Raw genomic sequence first — 20,605 nt, forward strand, 5'->3', positions numbered from 1 at the left:
AGAATTTGAGAAAACATGATACGTTTGATCTGAAACCATATTCCGAAGCGTGAAAATAAGAGTAAAAATTGAGGCTGATATATCAATCAAGAGAACATGAAACATTATACTAAAAAGTGCGCACGAACAAAATGCAGCAATTAACTCATCTTTTTTATATTACAGTCTCGTGTTTTTATTTTACAACGATGTGTAAAATGTCTGCAAAACAGTATGGCACGGCAAAAAGCGCGAAAGATTATTACACTTTCATAAATAAATTCTTAGCGGTGTGTAAGCGTGCCTCGCATATGCAAGACGATCGGTTTTATTTCACTTCAACATGCTTCGCGGTGACCGAAGTTTTCAGCGCGGAACTACATTCAAGTTGGCAGATTTATGACACTCGCGGAAATTATACCAAGATACTGCTAACCTCCGCAACGTATTATCGAATGCACCGGTCGTGTCTTCGATAATTTACATATGACTCGTGAAAGATCCAAACAGATTGTGTTCAATATTCATTCAAGAAGCCACAATGTTTTAATTATCCCCCTTTTATAAAAAAAAAATTATTCAAAAGAAAAGCAGTATCAACTGACAAGCATTAAAGGACAATATTGGGCCCTCTTACGGTACAATTCATAGTCTTATAGAATTTTATTAAGAAGAAAGTAGAGCAAGAAGATATGAAAGTATAGATAAGAAAATATCAAAATATAAATTCTCGTTGTATTGAATAATTCACTATTAAAAAATCTAGATAATAGAAACCCAATATTAAAGTATGTTAAAGTAGTAAGACACGATATTGTTTGAAGTGTGTAAGATAAATTAACAGTCGAGAAAGTCGGAATGAAAATTCGGTTCTTTATTATATAGATTTTACTACTTTATATAATTAAATAAATTGATTCTCATATTGCATTATGTTCTGTACTATGTCCGATAGTAGAAACATAAAAAAGGAAACTGGTATAACTTCATTAACTCCGATTTCATCTTAGAACATACTTATCATTTTTCATTCTATGTCTTTTTATATTTATGGTCCTACACTTCTTTACCAAATAACATACGAAAAGTTTGGTTAGAAGACTTAAAACTATTCTAATTGGATAAAAAATTATTAAACATAAACATGTTTCTAAGAATCTTTTCAAAATATACTAAAAAAAAAAAAGAAAAAAAACATTTAGAAGGCTCTATGAATGGTGAAGTTTAAAAAACACTGACCGAAATTACATATGCTCGTGTCAGTCATTGTCTTTCTCCTATTGACTCTAAACATGTCAAGCAACTTTTATATGAATACTTCCAAGAAAATCCTTTCTTTTCACAGTTTCTCCTTTCCCTGTTATGGAAACAGTCTGGTAATTTCAACTAAAAATTGTATTTTTCTACAATTTTATTCGAGAATAAGAAATAACTGGTTCGAAATATATTTAATAATTGCATAGGTCTTGTAATACATCTTTCTAAGATATGTCTTTTCGAATAACGTCCTATTTGCTACTTTTATTTATTCAAAACACGGCAAAAGAGAAAATTACCAGATCGAGTTCTTCGGTAACAAACAAAGAAAATGGAAAGAAAAAGACTTCATACCGATAATATGGTGGTACTTCTCGACGAACTGAGCGGTGCTTTGAATTCCCATGAGTGCCACGTCGATGTTGGAATACCAGGGTGCGGAATATCGTGACTTCGACTCGACGTAACCGACGACACCTGACATCTGCTCGATCGTCACATAACTCTCATCGAAGGTGTCAATCGTTTTTCGTTAACTTTTTATTTACCACTAATCACTATATCGCCCGCTGGGGAAACCCTTGTATCTCAAGTTTGGCGACCAAACGTGACGTTTGACCATGCACTGGCTGCAACCACTTTCTTCGCTACATCCGCTTTGGGGCTTGATGCACTCTCAAAAGATTCACCTATCGAGCACTTTCGATCTCGCGGTTCGTTACGAACAGACGCACTAGTTTAATTTTCTAATCGGGTACATATATACCTCATTGTCAGGCACAATTGCTTTCCCTATCGAAACGAGCCTCTCGTCAACTATCGTTCACCACCGTCGTTTCCTGTAATTCAAATATTTGTGGTCAACCGTATGCAACCGGACACTCTGTGTGCGTGCGATTTACACAACTTTCTTTCCCATGAATCGTTTAATTCGTCGACGAGCAAACGTAGAACGAGAAAAAGATTACGATTCGCGACGATTCACAAAGCGACGAAAAGTTTAAGGTGAGAAGCGAAACTCGAGAGAAGGTAAAACGAGAAGAATCGTAAAGGAGCGTGGGTTAAATGGAACACGCGGAAGATGTGTAACAATACACAACGGAGAACACACGCTGCGATGATTACTATTTCACGTCTGAAATGTTTTATCGAGCTATAGAAATTCAGATATAGGTAAATATACTAGCAACTGAAAGTTTATTATAAAACAGAAATTTGTGCATCTGTTAATTGTTTCCTTAATTTAATTTTACATTTAAAAAGAAATGTATTCGTTCTCAATAGTGCACGTATTACATGTATTACGTAATATTATTACATTATTAGGTGAAATCGTGATTGAAAGACAGAGAAACAAAATTGCAATGGGAATTTACCTTTAACTTTACTTTTGGTAAAATACTTTTACTCTAAAACATATCTTAAATTTTGAGCAGATTTTATATCTATACAAATATTTTCTTGACAAAGGAATTGTTTACCTTGCTAAATATAACTGACAGCTATTATATGAAAACTTAAAAAGCAAAGAAAAGAAACGAAATTTAGTGTAGAATAATTTATGATAATAATTAAGATCATAATTGAAAAATCATACAATTTTTATATGTGTATCTTTACTTTGATTTCGCGCACAAGAATTATATGCAATTGAAGATTAGTGTTGTTGCTGAAAGCATGCAATCTAGAAGTGAAATCTAGTAAATTATTTACTAAATTTTTAAATATCACTAAATCTTTAAACCTACTACGTAGAAATAATGTAATTGCTAAACGTAAATCGACAGTATGCATACCCTAGGCTAGGGTTGGCGAACCTTATTATGATCGAGTACCAAAAATGAATTCTAAAAAATGGACATTGTACTCCATATCATATATAAATGTATTAAATTCATATCAAACGAAATTGAATTTGCAATTATATAGACTACTATTATACTGTGTCCTTTCCTAAATTACTGCTATTAAGATAACATATTCGTAATGTTTACCCGAAAACATTAATACTGAAAAAGATCTACACACTTTAAGCATCTTGGATACCATGTTCGTACCCGTGAGGTTCCTTAAATTTTTTAAGATTAATTTGGAGCTACTGAAATACGTTGCGTAAACAATTGAGTAATACGAAGTATTAATAGAACGTGCACAATGTTGCTAAATTTAACACACTATAATCAGATGAAAGGTCACTTAGCACATCGACATAGGTAAACTGCTAATATTAATATGCATTTATTGCAAATATTTTGTAATTCATGTCTATTTACAAAAATTTATTCCATAAATTTACAGCATAAAAGAAATTTTATTTACAATTCTGTACTGATCCGATCATATTACGTGCCGTTATAGGCACGCGTGCTATAGTTTCGCCACAGATTAAAATGGGTAATATTCCTCCGAATTTGTCAACAACGTTGTACAACAACGGTTTTTTCTTAAGATTGTGTAAAATGACAGAAAAGTAATAAGAAACAATGTGAGATAATTTCTAATAATAATGAAATTATTACTATTTTTGTCTATGTACGTTTACTTTGATTTTGTACAGAAATATGCATTCGAGAATTAATTATGTTGGTCATTTTAGAATCGGCTACGTAGGAAACGTAAAGGAACGACGCGTTAAATGGAACACGCCGGATTTGTAACAATATACATCGCAGAACACACGCTGCGACGTTCCAAGAATAATCGATCTTGCACGCACACAACGACCCCGCGCCGTGCCGTGACTTATGCTCTTATTAGCGCAAAAACACGCGGGAATTCCAATAGCGACGAAGTTAACACCAACGACGAAACAAAGGAGACGAAGGTGGTAATGTTTCAACGGAAACACGTTTTTTATTTACACGCTTGCGCGTTTAATGAAGTGCTACGAGAAACATTGCCCCTTTGATCGCCCATTTGCACCGGCCGCGGCCGTGCCTTTGTGTACAAACTTGCCCCGTTCTAATATCGCTGCATTAATATACATATGTACAGTGAGATCCCGCTTAACGCTGCACCGCTAAACGCTGTTTCAATATTACGTGGTAGTACTATTTGGTAGTTTTTTTTTTCGATCTGTACAAAATGATTTAAATTTTGATTAAAATATAAAGGCAAGACGAAATGTCATTGATACGGTGTCTAGCTATCGACAACTACTAAACAAACGACTTTAGATGACTTCGTAACAAAAAAAAAAGATATATCAAATGAGAAAGAACCTTCATCGTCATAAACTTATATGACATCTTTACTCGAACTTTTCTTGATTTTCATGAATCTTTTATTAATAAAAATGGATATTAGCAATAAATAAGTCTATAATTGATATTGTTTACGTTTTATGTGTTTATATGACGTATGACAAATACTTTAGTCTAAATAATAATATAATAGCAACTTACTAGTTAATCTTATGTGGAATTTGTTTGAGTCCTATCTCACGCCTCCTTCCTTTCCCTAACGCCTTACAAATTGATGCAATAAAAAACTATTTAATAATTAATGTTACAAAATAAATTAAAAAAAGAACTGATAAATTTTCTTATTCTTTGGTCTGTTTCACTTATCCCCATTCTTTACGTCTTGAGATGTTCTCGTTTAACGCTGTTTTGTTTAGCGATGGATTTTATTGGAACGTATTTACTGTACAAGGCATTGTCGACCTAACGGAACCAGCATCTCGTCTTTCAGGAGTTAACCCTTTGCGCGAGACATTTTCACTAAGTAGAACTAGCAACTCCGGGCGATCTGTTTGAATATTCGACCAACTTCTTCATTTCTTATATGTAATATGAAATGGTTTTATAGACAAATTCACGTATATATTATACGTATACATATATTATTATTATACTACGTGTGCATATAAAAAGTACCGACTAAAGGTATTGGCGCAAATTAAATACTCTGTAAATCTGTACAATATACACTCTTTCGGTACGAGCGCCGGATATACAGTGAGTGTAAAATGTATTCATACATCTATCAATTCCCCAAAAAACTTTTGTGTGAAATTATAGTTTATTAACTGCTTTTTTTATCATCAATGATATTCTACATATTCTCGGAAAGCTCTAGAATATAGTTCAGACAACAATTACTAGTTTATATAATTTGCGAAATTAACAAGAAAATACGAAAAATTGGTAGAAATGTAGAAGCAATAAGTATTCACACGGTTACAGTACAGTAGAATTTGTAATATAAGCACATCAGTTTATTGCTTCGTGGGAATTAGGAAACATTAAATTTCCAGTCAAAAAGACTTAAAAAATGCTGTAATAAAGGAATGAAAGAAAATCTCACCCCGAAGAACATCGACATTTATGATAGCTAATTTAATGCCTAGAAGAGTTGCAGTAATTATAAAATCATAAGGAAATCCCACGAAGAATTAATTATTTATAAATTAATGTGAATTTCTTTTTTTTTTTAAATGAAATTTTAAAACTTTAACACTTGGACGAATACTTATTGCTTCTATATTTCTATCGATTTATTGTTTTTTCTTGTTGATTTCTCATTTATACAAAATACCTAATCTTTTCGTACTGTATCTATTCTAGACATTTCCTGAAATATGTAGAATATCATTGTTTATAAAAAAAAAATTAATAAATTACAATTCACATAGTTTTTTTGGAAATTGATCGGTGTACGAATACTTTCTACGCCCACTGTATGCGGTATCCATCTAAAAACCTAATGTTATATATTATATACCTTATATATTTACATAATTAATTGAATTTTATATAAATGCCTTTTAACATTGAAGTTGTAAACATCATTTGTTAGAAGAAACATTATTTTATTAAGAGGGGCACTACACGTTTCGTTTTCTATGTAAAATTTGACGTCTTTCGGTACATTTATCTTAGCCATGCCTTATCTGATCGTACCCAATCTTTTTTTAGGGGGTTCTACAAAGTCTAAGCTAAAAAATATTACACATCCATAAAGGAATCTTTCGTAGATTTACCGAGGACGTTATAGAATGATTTAGTCTCTGCCAATACCTCTCTTCAGCTCTAGTATATTATATTATAGTATTTTACGTATCTTCATATTTACATATCGTCAGTTAACGCTGACTGACGCAGCCTAAACAGAAAATATATTGTCAGTCACCGGTGACTGACATGGCGCTTGATGTGTAAGAAAGATTGTGACTTCATAGTGGCCACTCGAGTTGTATAAAATCTAGTGGCGATTGAGAATCGCTTGTCGGGTGCAAGGATTTAACCGTCTCGTGTTGTTTACTAAACACGTACCCCAAAAATAACAAAATGTAACTGACAACTATCGGAGGTGGTTCCACCAGGATTTTAAAATTCAATTTCGTGTAGAAGCGAGAATTCTAGCCATCGACGCAAAAATCTATTCTATTATGCAATGAAGCGAAAAGCCACATAACGAATAACGAAAGTAGAATCCATACAATTGATTATACTTAAGACTATGGTCAATGCATCGTGGAATGTGCGCAATAATGAAATATGTAAAGATCTCAAAATAACATCGTTAGCTGACGAAATATCCCATGTAGGCATCAGATGTAAAAGATTGGACAATCACCCTAATGATCTAATAAGAAATCCTTACAAAATCAGTATGTTCAGAAAATTGCATAAAAAGCATCCGAAGGATCTATTATTCTCACATGACACATTTTGTAACACATGAATTCAATTGAGAATCATCTACAGTGGATATAGAATGTATTCATACATCTATCAATTTCCCAAAAAACTTTTGTATGAAATTGTAGTTTCTTAACTTCTTTTTTTATAATCAATGATATTTTACATATTCTCGGAAGTCTCTAAGATAGATATAGCCCAAACAACATTTACTAGTTAATATAATTTGTGAAATTAACAAAAAAATGCGAAAAGTGGGTAAAAGTATAGAAGCAATAAGTATTTATACGATTCTTATGACGAACCATTTACACGTTAGTTTATTGCTCCGTACGAATTAGAAATCATCAAATTTCCAGTAAAGTAGTTTTTAGAATGGCTCTGATAGAGGAATTGAAGAAGATCCCACTTTGAATAACTAATAATTTAGTTAATTTAATGCTTAGAAAAGTTACAATAATTATAAAATCAAAAGTACATTCCACGAAGGAATTGTTATATACTTATAAATTAATGTAAATTTCTTTTTTTTTTAATCAAGTTTTAAACATTAATTGTTTTTTCTTGTTAATTTCGCAACTTAGATAAATAGCTATTTTTTTTTTTGTAATCTATCTATTCTAGAGATTTCCGAGAATATGAAGAATGTCATTGTTTATAAAAAAAGAAGTTAATAAATTACAATTTTACACAGTTTTTTTGGGAATTGATCGGTGCACGAATACTTTCTACACCCATTGTACGTGATGAAATTTCATTTTTTTCTATTATTACAGGTTACTAAATATTCTTTGCTGGGCAAATTGTAATCATTCTTGGGGATATAACAAAAAAAAACTTATACGATGACTCGTACCTCAAGTAGTAGTGATAGACAAATGAGAAAACAGTACTGCCATTTAACACGGCCACATGACACAAATTGTATGTATAACAACTTGTTTTACACATTTTACGATCGCTGTTCGAACAATTATATCAACGATGATACTAGTACGAACGATGATTGAGATATTCACTTGTATGTAAACATATTTGAAGTAAATCTAGCGTTTACAAAGAAAAATATACGTGTTTGGATTATTTTCTAGCTCTCTTCGATAATATTTACGATGCTAGTAAAAACATGGTCAACGAAGATGTATTGTGATTCGAGAAAACTTTCTGACCAATGTTCGTCAATACTAATACAAACATTATTTATTCTAGCGTGTTGTCTCTTGGATTTGAGTTACTTCTAGACCTAAGATAATAACGGTTAAAATTACAATAATAATGTTATAAGCTTGAATGCATAAAGGATCACGATAAATATTTTTTCCAGGTAAAAATCATATTAAAAGTCGAGAATTTGAATGAAATTATATTTTATAAAATTAACTTACAAATTGTATTCCCCACAGAATGAATGCTTTATTTGTTTGGATGATGATTTTTGCTTGGGGCATTGTGTATATTCTTATGGTAGTACGACAAAATAATTTTAGATCCGATGACTCAAATCCAAGAGTGGAGTGTTATAATAAACAGCTCTTGCTACTTTTACTTTTAAATTGTATTTCTTTATATATAACCTGAAAAGAAACTAAAATTCAGAGATCGAAACTAATTATTGTTCAATATAATAAACAAAGACGTTTAAAAATAGAACTGATTACATCTATATGTCAAACTAAAATTATTTGTTTTCGTTTTATAAATAACGCTTATGTTGAAATTGGCAAACACTGGTCTTCTTATTTTATACTCACAAACTTCTTTACCGAAGTATTATTGCTACGAAGCGAGCTGGCAACCTAAACTTTTTATTTACTCGAGTAGTATACACGTTCTCGAGCTTGTGCGAATTTCAATGAGAAAACGTGTCGAAAGATGTATCAATATGGCAGAAGACAGTTTAAACATCTGATGGGATGGAATCAAACTTTTCGTTATAATTCGGATATTGTTGAAATCTAGATCAACGTTTACCAACACTTTTTTAATTATTTCGACGAGTACTGTATGTTCCAAAAGATTTTACCATAAATTGTAGTAGACCTCGTGTATACTAAATTGAATGATTTACTGCACGAAGAAATCATTACGTCTGTTGCGTATTCGACTAGTTCGCAAATTGTTCGAAAAACTTTGCATCAGTGTAGATGTTACTCGGTAATCATGATTAACGATTAACAAATGGCACACAGTTCGCCCTGAAAGGTGACACATTGGCAATTCATGGTGACAGATTACAAACGTAGCATATGATTACCAATTGCTCTCATAATTGCGAGTGGTTTTTACAACTAATGGGGACGGCGTTAAAATAATCACCAATGAATGAATGTAAGCCTTACTATTCAACTATTCGATATTAATGTCTCGAGTTCTGTGCCCTCTTCAAATTGAAAATATAGTTTGATTTTAGAAATTACTAATGGGGAACACAATGATAAGAATTTCTAAAAAGTCGATTTATATAAATATGTTCTGAAAGATCGAAGGTGGTGAAAAAATCCTTCTAACATTATATTCGAATCGGATCCATAAAGTTATAGTTTTCATAAACCATGCCACATTGATAAGAGAGTAATAGAGAAATTTTAAAGGCATTTTTTTTTACATTCATGTATTCAAAGACCTCGTGGATACTTTCAAAACTATACATCCAACCAACTTAAATTTATAATAGGTATTGTTTTAGAGATAAACCCATAAATGTGACCATTTTTTGGATATATTCCCCAGTTTATCTTTAAACGACCGTCATTTTACGACAACATGGTAAGTTTTCAAATTCCTTAATAGAATCACAGCTACGCTTCTTGAAAATGCTACAACTTTTTATTTTGATTTAGCTCATGCTATGAAGACTGCATGGCTGTACAACAGCGTATTGCGAGGTGTGCTCTAATATTTCTATCTGTCATTTCTATATTAAAAAAATGTTAAAACGTTCTTTAAGCCCGTTGAAATAACTCTAGATTAAATATTCTATGGAAGGAATAATCCGTTTCTCAGAAAAGAATTCCTATATATACTCTTCTTCTCATTGTCAGCTCACTGTCACTGTATTCCTTAATCCGAAGAGCACGGGTCTGTCGAGCACGTTTGGCCGAAAGCGTTAACATAAATAAATCCTCCAACGCTTAATAATACGAATTACACCACAAAAATAATCACAAGGCGATCACTGTCCAGCTTAGCCCCGTGGGGCGCGCAACGCTGGAAACGCGGCTCGAGGACAGGATCGCAAATCATTTTCCCGCGGTCCACTTCCGGAGAAGGGGCGCTTTTGCAACGATCGCGCGAAACGCTGATTACTTCTATTTTTACGATTCCGTCGTTAGAGCGCCGTGACTGCACCTAACACGAGTATCCTTTCAAGGAGATCACCTTCTTCTGTAACCCGACATCGCACGCACAGCGAGCAGCACAGTTGACGAGACAACAGGTAACAAGAAACGCAATACCGTACCCGTGAACTCTGATAAATCGTCCAGGGAATCGTGTGCTCGCGACGGACACTGTACGCGAACCGGCACCACGTGACATCTGGCGCGCACTCTAGCTTTCTGCTATCAGCTCTATTGTATCGCGCGAGAACGGTCGCTGGTCGAGCGTACGAATGCATGCAACGACATTCGGTGATTCTACGTTTGAAAACACGATGGGACGAAGCTCGATTTAACGCGTCCACTGGCAGACTGCTAGGATCACGACGTGCCACAGCTGCGACTTGTTGCGAAGACGGTGCACGATCAACGACTGCTGAAAGGGAGAGCGCGCACGTCCGACAGACTGGTTGGACCGATAGGCATTGGCAGAGCACTGGGACTCACACGAGCTTATTTTAAAACCGCTGCGCTGTCCTTCCAACTCGAGCGACTGTCCTGCGGCACGTTGTAAAATCCGCGCCGCGCCGTACGAGTGTCATGAGGCTTCTGGGTAGTGGTGAAGCAACTATCGATAATAAGTACTATCGAGACTATCGAAGGTTTTTTACTATCTGAAACGCTATCGATAGTTCACTTGGACTATCGATAATTTCCCATAGTGTTTTAAATTTGAATATGGCAGTATACGGTAGCATAATAGGTAACACGAGCGCAGACAGTAGACATTATTCAAAAAAGTAAAAAAATTACGCCAAGTACATGAAAAAGTGGAGGACTCAATGAGTTATTATTGAAAAATAGAAGATCCCCATTGAAAAACTACAAGAAAATAGAAAAGATGTGAAATCGAAATAAGCTGCCAGATGATTTGCCTAGATTTCCGCGGCCTGGAAGTCAAATGCTTGGCGTGGCCAGGCAAGGTCAAGATGTCGATGAATAAGAATTATTTTATAACGCAAAATAATGAAAGTGTACTCATATTGTCAGAGTTTTAAATTGACAAATTATCTGAAAGTCTGTAAGAGAGAAAGTATGGGTATTGATAATTTAAGAATGCCTTGCCTGACCACGCCAAGTATTTGCCTTCCAGGCCGCGGAAATCTAGACAAATCATCTGGCAGCTTATTTCGATTTCACATTTTTTTTTATTTTCTTGTAGTTTTTTATGGGATCTTCTATTTTTCAATAATAACTCCCTGAGTCTTCCACTTTTTCATGTACTTGGCGTAATTTTTTTACTTTTTTGAAGTTTTTTATCGGATCTCACTTCTTTTTACAAATCATTTATTATATAGTATCTATTTTAAATTTATAAAAATAAAATTGATATTTCTGTAAACTCTACAGAAGAAGTCTAAGTTGTTATTTGTTTTTTTTTAATTGGATAGAGTAAAATCAAGGGAGAGGGGATAACAAAAGCGAATATATATATATATTTCATATAATTTATTAAATATAAACACTTATTGGTTCAATTTATAAACAATTATATATACCTGCAATTTTTTTGCTGCAATAAATTTTAATGTTAATGATAAAATGAGAAAATGATTCCACTTCTATAAGCTCTACATAAAAAGTCTAAATAAAAAACACTTTAGTGGTATGGATTTATTCTGTATGAATGAAGGTATCTGACAATTCAGATTTTGACAACTTACCTTGTAATGAAAATGGATAAACATTTTACAACAGTTGCTGCAATTTGTTAACGAATAACCTCCAAGCCTGTGGTTCCCTTCATTTAAAAGTCGAAATTCAAAACACTTTGATGATATGGATCTATGTTAAAAACAGTTTCCTGTATGAATAAAGGTATCTGGTAATTCAGATTTTGACAACTTACCTTGTAATCAAAATTGATCCACAGTTTACTTCACTGGCAGCAATTTGTTATTAAACCTTACATAAAAAGTCTAAATTGAAAACATTTTGCTGATATAAATATAATTAATAATGCAATAGTGTAAAAACTTTTTTTTCTTTTTGCATACGATTGCTCAAGAAAAATTTCATTTGCCCCTCTTTAGTTCAAAAGATATACGCGATTCAAATTAGATGAGGCCAGCTTCACACTAGCCTCATCTTTTTGAAAAACTCAAAATTTTCTTTTTGCATACGTTTGCTCATCGTTTGCTCACGTTTGCTCAAGAAAAATTTTCGTTTGTCCCTCTTTAGTTCAAAAGCTACACGCGATTCAGAATTTTGCAAAGTGTGAAGCTGGCCCCACCTTTTTCGAAATTTTAAATTTTTCTTTTTGATTCTGTTTCGTCATCGTTTGCTCACGTTTGCTCAAGTGGAATTTTCGTTTGCCCGTCTTTAGTTCAAAAGATATAGGCGATTCAAATTAGGTGGGGCCAGCTTCACACTTTGCAAAATTTTGAATCGCCCGTATCTTTTGAACTAAAGAGGGGCAAACGAAAATTCCACTTGAGCTTTCCTGAGCAAACGATGAGCAAACGTATGCAAAAAGAAAATTTTGAGTTTTTGATATAGGCGTCTCTATTTGAGATGCTACCGCGTCTCTAGATAATTATAACACGGCAGCATTTAGAAAAATGTAATGCACCCTAACATGATGACCCATTATCACATTTGGAGGTATATGGGTGATTCCATTCTAACAGTGATTATTAATGTCCTGTACTATTTACTCTCATTGGTTATACATTAACATTGTATTCATACAATTTTTGTATTAATACGATCCCCATGAACGTATTTCATCACTTTTTCTGTGTAATATAACTTGCAGACCAGAGAAAACTTACAATATATCACTTAAATGTCAGTACCGTGTTATGTCCATTTCTAGAATTGATCTATAAATTCATTATTTTCTTTGTCGCAACAAACGATTCAAACCAAATAACCCATAAAACTTGATGTATATAATCAAACTTGAAAAAAGTGACAAATTTTTCTTGAATATATTAATTCAATATTGAATTCTGGCTTAATAACATTTGTCCTTAGATTTAAGCGGATTTTTGAATTTGAATTTGTACAACTCGTGCGCCATATACCTCGAGATTAATAAAACAACTAGTTAACCTTATTGAAAGTACATTAAAAATGTAATGTTTGAAAACATAACACTGTTGAAATTGTGCAACAAGTTTGTGTTATTTTAAAAGTCAGTTTTCAAAAAGGTATGTCATAAATTGACTTGTCAGTACCGTGGTACTGGTAAATTTAGTTAATTATTGATTTTTTTTATCATAAGTAATGAACTTTTGTACTTATTACTAACCTCAATAATACCGTAATTGAATATTATCAAATTCATAACCGAATAATTATAGTTACTAATTAAATTTAAAATGTCAGTATCGTGTAAAAAAATAGTATAAATATAATTAATTATTAGTAAAATTATTTGTATTATTAATTATAATTTTTTCATGCCAGATGAGCCCAATACTTCGTATAAGAAAATTATGATATCGAATACTGATGCAATATTACCAAATAATTTCATGCCTTTCGTAGGTACTATAAAAATACATCAATACTCGTGGAATAAATTACAGCATAATTGTATTTTATTCAATTCATTAAGTTGCTTTGATCGTTCTAATGAAAATTCATGTAAACATTTTTTTACGGGAAGAATTGACTACTCTTCAAACGATAAAGTTGGAAATATAAACAAGAGATTGATGCAAAAAACAAAAGAACCAAAGGATTCATCGCAAAAAGTTAAAAAATCGCCGAAGTTGACTAAAACTCTAAAAGTCTTCAAAAAAATGTTGCTAGTGATTATTCAACAAAAAGTCAGACTGTATCACTACGTAGAAGCTCAAGAATTCAAAAAATGCTGTGATGAAAACCAAAAACTATATTTAAGTTAATTTGTTCTTCGTAAAATAGTATAATAGAAAAATTTTCAATCAAAAAGGTAGCAGTTAGAACAGAATCACCCATATAATAGGCCTGAAACTATTTGAATAATCAAATATATCGAATAATAACATTACGAATTATTCGTAATCCGGATTACGAATATTCAAATTTTTTCACAGAAAATCCGAATATTCCAATATCGACCCAATTTGCACAGTTAAATCTTTAGATAAACAACTTTTATTTAAAATTTAATCAACTGGAAAAAAGCACTAAAAAGAGTTAAATAATTTTTCTAATTTCGCTAATGAAAATATTTTATGCAATAACTACAAATCTAATATTACACTTCAATTGCATTATCAATGTAATTGCTTTAGTTAATTCTGCGTATTTTGTTTTTTTTTTTGCTCCCTTTAAAATCTTTAATTATAGTACAGAGTCACAAATGATCGTAAAGAATAGTATTATACAGGGTGTTTCTTTAAGCGAGTACAGCAGGATATCTCGGAAGATGTAGTTATTAAAAATCTGTTCCTACAAAAGTTGTTTGGTAGGACAGGCTACATAACGTAGTAATAATCGTTTTCTCATGGGTGGAGTAATAGAGGAGATCTAGAGGCCAATCTCATATTTTAAATGGAATGCTATATTTTTTAATACAAAAATATGGTAGAGCATCGAATTCTAAATAAAAAAGGATTGACCTTTATCAGCTTTAAACCAGTGATTCCCAAAGTGGGCGCCACCGTACCCTGGTAGGTGGTGTAACGATTCAGGGGGGCGCTGGTGGCCAATATGGGCTGTAATTCAAAAGTTCTTAATTGCATTTCCTTCATCATATTTAGTAGAAGGTGGGTTTCAGTGCGGTAACCAATTTATTAACAAAAAAGAAACCAATTGCAAATAGCCAATCGCGGTGAGTTAATATTACTGCTGACGAAAATAGAACCGAGGATTACTAAATTGGTAGCAGCACACCAGGTTCATCCTCCTCATTAAGATGATTTTGAATGTTTTACCTTTTTTTGTATTACATTCTATTCTGAGTTCAATAAATAGTTTCACAATTTCAAAGTTCAATATTTCTAATTTACATCTTTCTTTACTATATTTTACGAAAAAGGTTGAAACATTAATACACATATATTACCTATTAATTCCCATCAAAATTTAAAAAAAATTAATTTCCTGAGGGCGCTAAGTAATATTTTTTCTAGGAAGGGGGCGGTAGGATAAAAAGGTTTGGGAACCACTGCTCTAAACCTAATAGATAACGTTCCGTTTCAGATCCAACATCAGCACCAGCACCAGCACCTGGACAGTTTAGTAAGAAATTACAAAAATTGAGTGTTTGATAAAAAAAAAAAGAACATTTTGCTAAAATAAACGACAAAAACTTTAATTTTTGTAATTTCTTAATTAAACTTTAAAGGAGAAACAAAGGATAATTCCGCAAACTTTGAAAACAAAACAAATAATACTCCTTCCACCCATGTTCTTTTGGATTGAGGTCTGGGCTGACCACGTACGGGTGCAGAATCTCGGTAACTTCATCCGGCCCACTTGCTGCTCTGTTAAATCTGCTCCGATTTGGCAACGAAAGCGTGATTCAAAAAATCTGATCTTTCGGGAGCCAATCCATACAACATTTTTTCATTGCGATTTTCGAGTTTATCAGGCCAACATACATAAGAAAAAATAGCTGCATTGAATGTACATTTTGGCTTTAAACTACATTGTGTAATTGGCAATTTGGATACGTACATTGTCTATGTTCACCGCAAATCACATAAAAATTACATTACTATTTAACCTACCACTTTTTCTTCCAACAACGAATAACCATAAATTATCATAAGTATTTAATATTTAATCTCTTTCCTAATATTATGTCAAGGTATGTCTTTTTGTAGGAATTTATACATACATATGAAAATCATCAAAGAGTTTATTGCCAATGTATATAATGAAATAGATAAAAGAAATTAATAATAATAATCATTTATTTATTTGATGTCGCATCAGCATTTATGCCATTAGCGACCACTGTGGACTACATTTTCTTTACATACTATAAATTACAAATGTGAGTCATAAATAATTTACCTAGATAATTACTTATACTTAGATAACAAATTTCTTACATCTAATAATAAAAAAAAAATAGTTAATAATTTAATTGTAGTGTCCTGTCTATATGTGGTCTATATTTCTTCTGCTAATCTTGTCCTTTGTAAATATGATACGATTTTTAGTATGCAACTCTTGTTTAAACTGTTCTTCAGGGTATTTGGTTGGCTTCCTGTTTCGCGTATATTATCGTGCAATGGATATTCTTCGATTATATGTTCAACTGTGATTTTTGTATTGCAATTTGTGCAGTATGGAGTTTTTTTTGTAATTACGTGGCTATGTGTTAGTCTTGTGTGACCTATTCTTAATCGGGTTATTAGAATTTGTTCTATTCTTGGCAGAGAAATAGCAGGGTTACTTGAAAATATATTTTCTCTCGACTCGTGAAGATCAGTATGGTTTGTTATTAACCACTCTTGGTTCCATTTTTCTAAGATTCTTTTTGCTATATCAATCTGTGCATCTTCCTTTAATATTCCAATATTACTGAGGTCTATATTTAGTGGTCTCTCAGTTTCTTCCAAACATGAATTTCCTGGTTTTTTGGTGATAAGTGATACATGATTGTTTGTTTTTTTATGTAGTTCATATTGCAGTTTTTGGATTATTGAGTTCTAGTTGTAGAGGTTACAGATTTCTTGAAGGATCTTTTCGTTACCTGTGCTAATTTGGTAGAGCGTATTAGTATTTCTTCCATTGTTCTCTGTACCGTCTAATACTAGTAATTGTTCCTATGTAAGCATTGTTCTTTTTTTTAACATTAGTATTGTAACCGTACATTGATATGTAATCACGTTTACATACCCCACTGGGTCTCCAAACCCCTCCCAACAGATTTCGGGAATACTTACGGCCCAGGTGTGTAGCACTGCCCCACTCCAAATCAACGGTATAAAAGTGCGATCGTGGTGACAAAAGCTCTCTCTTATCTTTACCAAGCAACTTGTATGAACCCAAGCCAGCTCCGGTGTTGTCCCGAGGATCATAGACACGTAACTACACTGCTACCAACAATTAGCGGGACACTTTTTCAAACCGTCGTAACTATGGGAATTTTCAACCGATTGAAATGAAACTGCGTGAGGAGTACTTTTGAAGTGTCCCCTAGGCGTGTGTAAATTTGCATTGGCGAGGGTTAATTCACCCCCCTGAAGGAGAGGGTGTAGAAAACGCCTCTTTGAAACAGGCCAGGGATGACGGAAGGAGTTGAAAAATTCAAAAAAACCTTTGGGACGACTCTCCTTGATGCCCTCTACAAAATTCACCCCTTGAAATCCCTCTCGGACAAACCCACCCCCCACAACCTCCTACCCCCTCTAAAATCCACAATTTTTGGACGACGGTCTCGATTTTGGACTCAATGCATTCTCTGGACTCCCCTGATCCAGAAAATGTTATCACTCATACCGTGCACCCCATAGGCACCCTTTGGGGGGTGAAACAGCTCGCAAATTTTCAACCCCCTTCATAAGGGAGCACTTCCACACATCGGAGGACGCTGAAATTCGCCATGTTTGTTCTTGATACGTTAGGGATGAATGATCCATCGAGGACCCACGTTAACGAAAATCCCTCGGAGAGGATGTACCGCGTCAAACCGCAACTCCCAGTTTTTAAAGGGGTACCGGGAGAACGCCCACCAAAATTTATTCGCGAACTAGAGTGATTCGTGATCATTGCGAAAATTCAGGATAGCGAGATACAGTTAATAATCGATCAAGCACTGAAAGGGTTTGCGAGTGAATGGTGGGATTTGGTTTCATCAGGAGTTAGTGGGTGGTCAGATTTTAAAGCGAAATTTCTCGGACAGTTCTGGAGTACTGCTGCACAGCGCAGTAATCGTCGCGAATTAGATTCGGGTTTCTTCCGAGCAAATCAAGGAGTGACTCGGGTACAGTACGCGACACACCTGATTAGAGATGCGAGAGACCTGACTCCAAGCAAGAGGAATGAAAAAATCTTGCAGGTTCTCGCAACGCATTTCAATCAGGCGATACATGATGCGGCGCTCTCGGGAAATGTCAGTTCGGTTGAGGAATTCCTGACCCTATTAGGTCGGTGGGATAATGGAGGAACATTAAATTCCACGGCGGGTTTCAGTAGAGATTTTCGATTTCCGCGGGGAAGTGAGCAGCCAAACGGTCAACGAAACGGGAATGCTCCATTACGGGATAACAGCGTACAGGGGCAACCGAATCGCACAAGTCAGGTAACGGCCACGCAAACCTGGGAAAATCGGAGTATTTCAGGCAGGGCGGCTCAGCCGGCCAACATGCGACTAACACAAGTGGCGGAAGCTGAACGAGAGTTACCGGGAAACGAGTAGAAGAATCTCCGATCATTGGGCGAAACGTGTCCCCTCGTGGAGCCGCGGAGTTTAAGAAAAAAAAAGGGGGGAAACGAAATACAAGGCGAGATAAAACGTTAACAAAATCTGAGAGGTTAGCACCGCGTGATTTGTAGGTGGAACTACAGTCACGGACGATGTTCTCTGATCTGCGGGAGGAACTCTCGGAAACCGAACAAAACGTAGCAAGCTCAGTGGCGGTCTATAGGAGCCCCGAGGTGACGTCCTAGTAAATACAATACCCACAATGGCGCCCATCGATACAGGTAGTACGATTACGGCGATGTCCGAATCCTGGTGTGAACGGAACTCCGAAAGCTTAAAAACACGTCCAACCCTTCCCATCACAAGTAGCTTCATCGTTGGGGTTACAGGTGCGCGATCGGGTCGTGTAAAGAAGCAAATTTTCGTCGAGATCGGTTTCAATACGGTAAAGATTTCGGCGCCAACTATCGTAGTACCGGGAATGATGAAGGATTTTATCATAGGAATTGATATCCTCACATCCTTACAAGCATCGATTAACTTAAGCAAAGGAGTTTTACTAGTGACGAGTGGAAATGATAAAGAGGCCGTGCCGTTGTTGACGAACAAAGGTGGGTCGGACGACGAGTTTGAGGGAAAAACTATCATGTCCTCCGACGAATGCACTGACGACAACACGGAACCGCAAATATCGTTAGAGACCCGGGTTTCCGAAAAATTAGAATCGTGTAACATCACGCAGAAGCAGCGCGAACAATTGAGCCAGATCGTATATTAGTATCGTGACCTATGGAGTGATAATCCTGGTAGAGTGTCATGCTACAAGCACAAACTGGACGTCGACGAACGGGCGCCTTTCATGCAGAAGACATATCCGATTCCGTTAAAGTATCGCGAGCAGGCCGACGCGGAAATTGAAAGAATGTTGCGCCACGACATTATACGACCGTCGCGAAGTCCGTACGTCAACCCCTTAGTACCGATCATAAAGAAAAATGGCTCTCTGAGGCTATGCCTTGATGCAAGGATGCTCAACAGAGTTTTGCGCGCGGATCACGAAATGTCCGAAAATGTAGACGCTATTCTTCAACGTTTCGGTGGCGTAACCTACATGTCAAGCGTCGACCTGACAAATAGTTTCTGGCAAATTCCGTTAGATGAGGAATCGCGAAAGTGCACCGCTTTCCTACACCGAGGAAAGTGTTACGAGCATGTGGTAACTCCTTTGGGGTTGAAAACGAGTAGCGCCAGTCTGGTAAGAACGCTCTGAATCGTTCTAGAAGGACTCGAATCTTTTGTAATAAATTTCATGGATGACGTAATATGCATATCGAAGTCTTTCGACGAACATTTAACGCACTTGTGTTTGTTTTTTCAAAGACTTCACGAGCACGGGCTCACAGTTAACCTTGAAAAGTGCCAATTCATAGCTCGCGAAATGAAATATCTAGGACATATCCTGTCAACTGACGGAATACAACAGGATCCGGAAAAGCTTAAAGCCATTCGGGAATTTCCAACACCTCGGAGTGTGAAACAGCTAAGAGGATTTTTGGGCCTCATAAACTTTTATAGTAAATTCGCTCACCATCACGCGGAGGCAATAGGTCCCCTTTTGAAGTTATTAAAAAAGGGCGTTAAGTGGAGCTGGACTACAGAAATGGAATTGGCATTTAAAACCGCCAAGACCATTTTCTGTACAAAGGTAACAGTGGCCTTTCCGGATCCAGCTAAGGGTTTCGTGCTATCCACAGATGCGAGTTTCGCGGCGATCGGTCCAGTACTGGCGCAGCACAATGCAGACGGCAACCTGCAACCAGTATCTTTCGCGAGTCGAACACTAAGAGGGGCTGAGATAACGTATTTTACCACTGAGAAGGAGCTTCTAAGTGTAGTTTGGGCGTTAGAAAAGTTTCGAACGTACCTTTGGGGAACGAAAATCATCCTACTGACCGACCACCAAGCGTTAACGTTCATGATGACCAGTCGATTTGTAAATCAACGAATCACACGGTGGGTTCTGGCAATTC

General features: G+C 35.1%; 1 long non-coding RNA gene across 1 annotated transcript in view; it reads right to left on the minus strand.

The window, feature by feature from the left end:
- LOC128891316 (uncharacterized) overlaps positions 1 to 10,475 on the minus strand; it is a 45,696-nt gene extending 35,221 nt beyond the window's left edge. Inside the window, exons 1-2 of the long non-coding RNA XR_008460800.1 lie at positions 10,342 to 10,475; positions 1,591 to 2,075 (exon numbers count right to left, since the gene is read on the minus strand). This is a non-coding gene — a long non-coding RNA (uncharacterized LOC128891316). The remainder of the gene's footprint in view (positions 1 to 1,590; positions 2,076 to 10,341) is intronic.
- Positions 10,476 to 20,605: the final 10,130 nt, after the last annotated feature.

The sequence above is a fragment of the Hylaeus anthracinus genome, unplaced genomic scaffold (assembly GCF_026225885.1).
Source record: "Hylaeus anthracinus isolate JK02 unplaced genomic scaffold, UHH_iyHylAnth1.0_haploid 12001, whole genome shotgun sequence".
Classification (NCBI taxonomy): domain Eukaryota; kingdom Metazoa; phylum Arthropoda; class Insecta; order Hymenoptera; family Colletidae; genus Hylaeus; species Hylaeus anthracinus.